The following is a 6000-nucleotide window of genomic DNA, read 5'->3' as shown; positions in this document are numbered from 1 at the left end:
GACATAAGGTTTGTCTCTCAGATGCCTAAAGATCGGGTGATATTTGCCTTTTAAAAATTGACTTTCGAATAATCTCGAAAAATTAAAATGTCTCTATTCTCCAAACCCTTGAACATACATTGACGAGACTCTGACATGAAGTTGACATATGCTTTCCCTCAAAGTGACAAAAGGTTTGTCTCTCAGATGCAAACAGATCGGGAGATATTGGCCTTTTAAAAATTGACTTTCGAATAATCTCGAAAAATTAAAATTTCTCTATCGTCCAAACCCTTGGACATACATTGACGAGATTCTGACATGTAGTTGGCATATACGTTCCCTCAAATTGATATAAGTTTTGTCTCTCAGATTCCTACAGTTCGGGAGATATTTGCCTTTTAAAAATTGACTTTCGAATAATATCGTAAAATTAAAATATCTCTATCCTCCAAACCCTTGGACATACATTGACGTGACTCTGACAGGAAGTTGACATATATGTTCCATCAAAGTGACATTAGGTTTGTCTCTCAGATTCCTACAGATCGGGAGATATTTGCCTTTAAAAAATTGACTTTCGAATAATCTCGATAAATTAAAATGTCTCTATCTTCCAAACCGTTGGACATACATTGACGAGACTCTGACATGAAGTTGACATATGCGTTCCCTCAAAATGACATAAGGTTTGTCTCCAGATGCCTGCAGATCGGGAGATATTTGCCTTTTACATATTGACTTTCAAATAATCTCGAAGAATTTAAATGTGTCTATCGTCCAAACCGTTGGACATACATTGACGAGAATCTGACATGAAGTTGACATATACGTTCCCTCAAAGTGACATAAGTTTTGTCTCTCAGATTTATACAGATCGGGAGATATTTGCCTTTTAAAAATTGAATTTCGAATAATCTTGTAAAATTAAAATGTCTCTATCCTCCAAACCCTTGGACATACATTGACGTGACTCTGACAGGACATTTACATATACGTTCCCTCAAAGTGACATAAGGTTTGTCTCTCAGATTCCTACAGATCGGGAGATATTTGCCTTTTAAAAATTTACTTTCGAATAATCTCGTAAAATTAAAATGTCTCTATCCTCCAAACCCTTGGACATACATTGACGAGACTCTGTCATGAAGTTGACATATGCGTTCCCTCAAAGTGACATAAGTTTTGTCTCTCAGATGACTACAGATCGGGAGATATTGCCTTTTAAATATTGACTTTCGAATAATCTCTAAAAATTTAAATGTCTCTATCGTCCAACCCCTTGGACATATATTGACGAGATTCTGACATGAAGTTGACATATACGTTCCCTCAAAGTGACATAAGTTTTGTCTCTTAGATGCCTACAGATCGGGAGATATTTGCCTTTTAATAATTGACTTTCGAATAATCTCTAAAAATTTAAATGTCTCCATCCTCCAAACCCTTCGACATACATTGACGTGACTATGACATGAAGTTCACATATACGTTCCCTCAAAGTGACATAAGTTTTGTCTCTCAGATTAATACAGATCGGGATATATTTGCCTATTCAATAATTGACTTTCGAATAATCTCGAGAAATTTAAATGTCTCTATCCTGCAAACGCTTGGACATACATTGACGAGACTCTGACATGAAGTTGACATATGCGTTCCCTCAAAGTGACATAAGGTTTGTCTCTCAGATGCCTACAGATCGGGAGATATTTGCCTTTTAAAAATTGACTTTCGAATAATCTCGAAAAATTTAAATGTCTCTATCGTCCAAAACCTTGGACATACATTGACGAGACTCTGACATGAAGTTGACATTTGCGTTCCCTCAAAGCGATATTAGGTTTGTCTCTCAGATGCCTACAGATCGGGAGATATTTGCCTTTTAAATATTGACTTTCGAATAATCTCTAAAAATTTAAATGTCTCTATCCTCCAAACCCTTGGACATACATTGACGTGACTCTGACAGGAAGTTGACATATATGTTCCCTCAAAGTGACATTAGTTTTGTCTCTCAAATTACTACAGATCGGGAGATATTTGCCTTTTAATAATTCACTTTCGAATAATCTCGAAAAATTAAAATGACTCTATCCTCCAAACCCTTGGACATACATTGACGAGACTCTGACATGAAGTTGACATATGCGTTCCCACAAAGTGGCATAAGGTTTGTCTCTCAGATGCCTACAGATCGGGAGATATTTGCCTTTTAAAAATTGACTTTCAAATAATCTCGAAAAATTAAAATGTCTCTATCGTCCAAACCCTTGGACATACATTGGCGAGACTCTGACATGAAGTTGACATTTGCGTTCCCTCAAAGTGACATAATGTTTGTCTCTCAGATGCCTACAGATCGGGAGATATTTGCCTTTTAAAATTGACTTTCGAATAATCTCTAAAAATTAAAATGTCTCTATCGTCCAAACCCTTGGACATACATTGACGAGATTCTGACATGAAGTTGACATATACGTTCCCTCAACGTGACATAAGGTTTTGTCTCTCAGATGCCTACTGTTCGGGAGATATTTGCCTTTTAAAAATTGACTTTCAAATAATCTCTAAAAATTTAAATGTATCTATTCTCCAAACCCTTGGATATACATTGACGAGATTCTGACATGAAGTTGACATATACGTTCCCTCTAAGTGACATAAGTTTCGTCTCTCAGATTCCTACAGATCGGGAGATATTTGCCTTTAAAAAATTGACTTTCGAATAATCTCTAACAATTTAAATGTCTCTATCCTCCAAACCCTTGGACATTCATTGACGTGACTCTGACAGGAAGTTGACATATATGTTCCCTCAATGTGACATTAGTTTTGTCTCTCAGATTCCTACAGATCGGGAGATATTTGCCTTTTAATAATTCACTTTCGAATAATCTGGAAAAATTAAAATGTCTCTATCCTCCAAACCCTTGGACATACATTGACGAGACTCTGACATGAAGTTGACATATGCGTTCCCACAAAGTGGCATAAGGTTTGTCTCTCAGATGCCTACAGATCGAGAGATATTTGCCTTTTAAAAATTGACTTTCAAATAATCTCTAAAAATTAAAATGTCTCTATCGTCCAAACCCTTGGACATACATTGACGAGATTCTGACATGAAGTTGACATATACGTTCCCTCTAAGTAACATATGTTTCGTCTCTCAGATTCCTACAGATCGGGAGATATTTGCCTTTGAAAAATTGACTTTCGAATAATCTCTAAAAATTTAAATTTCTCTATCCTCCAAACCCTTGGACATACATTGACGTGACTCTGACAGGAAGTTGACATATACGTTCCCTCAAGGTGACATAAGTTTTGTCTCTCAGATTCCTACAGATCGGGAGATATTTGCCTTTTAAAAATTTACTTTCGATTAATCTCTAAACATTTAAATGTCTCTATCCTCCAAACCCTTGGACATACCTTGACGTGACTATGACATGAAGTTGACATATACGTTCCCTCAAAGTGACATAAGTTTTGTCTCTCAGATTAATACAGATCGGGAGATATTTGCCTTTAAAGAATAGACTTTCAAATAATCTCGAAAAATTAAAATGTCTCTATCCTCCAAACCCTTGGACATACATTGACGAGACTCTGACATGAAGTTGACATACGCGTTCCCTCAAAGTGACATAAGGTTTGTCTCTTAGATTCCTATTGATCGGGAGATATTTGCCTTTTCAAAAATTGACTTTCGAATAATCTCTAAAAATTTAAATGTCTCTATCCTCCAAACCCTTAGACATACATTGACGTGACTCTGACAGCAAGTTGACATATAAATTCCCTCAAAGTGACATAAGGTTTGTCTCTCAGATTCCTACAGATCGGGAGATATTTGCCTTTTAATAATTCACTTTCGAATAATCTCGACATATTAAAATGACTCTATCCTCCAAACCCTTGGACATACATTGACGAGACTCTGACATGAAGTTGACATATGCGTTCCCACAAAGTGGCATAAGGTTTGTCTCTCAGATGCCTACAGATCGGGAGATATTTGCCTTTTAAAAATTGACTTTCAAATAATCTCGAAAAATTAAAATGTCTCTATCGTCCAACCCCTTGGACATACATTGACGAGATTCTGACATGAAGTTGACATATATGTTCCCTCAAAGTGACATAAGTTTTGTCTCTCAGATACCTACAGATCGGGAGATATTTGCCTTTTAATAATTGACTTTCGAATAATCTCTAAAAATTTAAATGTCTCCATCCTCCAAACCCTTCGACATACATTGACGTGACTATGACATGAAGTTCACATATACGTTCCCTCAAAGTGACATAAGTTTTGTCTCTCAGATTAATACAGATCGGGATATATTTGCCTATTTAATAATTGACTTTCGAATAATCTCGAAAAATTTAAATGTCTCTATCCTGCAAACGCTTTTACATACATTGACGAGACTCTGACATGAAGTTGACATATGCGTTCCCTCAAAGTGACATAAGTTTTGTCTCTCAGATGCCTACAGATCGGGAGATATTTGCCTTTTCAAAAATTGACTTTCGAATAATCTCTAAAAATTTAAATGTCTCTATCCTCCAAACCCTTCTACATACATTGACGTGACTCTGACAGGAAGTTAACATATACGTTCCCTCAAGGTGACATAAGTTTTGTCTCTCAGATTCCTACAGATCGGGAGATATTTGCCTTTTAAAAATTTACTTTCGATTAATCTCTAAACATTTAAATGTCTCTATCCTCCAAACCCTTGGACATACCTTGACGTGACTATGACATGAAGTTGACATATACGTTCCCTCAAAGTGACATAAGTTTTGTCTCTCAGATTAATACAGATCGGGAGATATTTGCCTTTTCAAAAATTGACTTTCGAATAATCTCGAAAAATTTAAATGTCTCTATCCTCCAAACCCTTGGACATACATTGACGAGACTCTGACAAGAAGTTGACATATAAATTCCCTCAAAGTGACATAAGGTTTGTCTCTTAGATTCCTATTGATCGGGAGATATTTGCCTTTTCAAAAATTGACTTTCGAATAATCTCTAAAAATTTAAATGTCTCTATCCTCCAAACCCTTAGACATACATTGACGTGACTCTGACAGCAAGTTGACATATAAATTCCCTCAAAGTGACAAAAGGTTTGTCTCTCAGATGCCTAAAGATCGGGAGATATTTGCCTTTTAAAAATTGACTTTCGAATAATCTCGAAAAATTAAAATGTCTCTATCCTCCAAACCCTTGAACATACATTGACGAGACTCTGACATGAAGTTGACATATGCTTTCCCTCAAAGTGACAAAAGGTTTGTCTCTCAGATGCAAACAGATCGGGAGATATTGGCCTTTTAAAAATTGACTTTCGAATAATCTCGAAAAATTAAAATTTCTCTATCGTCCAAACCCTTCAACATACATTGACGAGATTCTGACATGTAGTTGGCATATACGTTCCCTCAAATTGATATAAGTTTTGTCTCTCAGATTCCTACAGTTCGGGAGATATTTGCCTTTTAAAAATTGACTTTCGAATAATCTCGTAAAATTAAAATATCTCTATCCTCCAAACCCTTGGACATACATTGACGTGACTCTCACAGGACGTTTACATATACGTTCCCTCAAAGTGACATAAGTTCTGTCTCTCAGATTCTACAGATCGGGAGATATTTGCCTTTTAAAAATTGACTTTCGAATAATCTCTAAAAATTTAAATGTCTCTATCCTCCAAACCCTTGGACATACATTGACGTGACTCTGACAGGAAGTTGACATATATGTTCCCTCAAAGTGACATTAGGTTTGTCTCTCAGATTCCTACAGATCGGGAGATATTTGCCTTTAAAAAATTGACTTTCGAATAATCTCGAGAAATTAAAATGTCTCTATCGTCCAAACCGTTGGACATACATTGACGAGACTCTGACATGAAGTTGGCATATGCGTTCCCTCAAAATGACATAAGGTTTGTCTCTCAGATGCCTGCAGATCGGAAGATATTTGCCTTTTACATA

The sequence above is a fragment of the Zootermopsis nevadensis genome, unplaced genomic scaffold, assembly GCF_977971745.1.
Source record: "Zootermopsis nevadensis isolate Lab colony 2312 unplaced genomic scaffold, Znev_1.0 Znev_ptg000064l, whole genome shotgun sequence".
Lineage (NCBI taxonomy): Eukaryota > Metazoa > Arthropoda > Insecta > Blattodea > Termopsidae > Zootermopsis > Zootermopsis nevadensis.
This window is presented reverse-complemented; position numbering follows the sequence as displayed.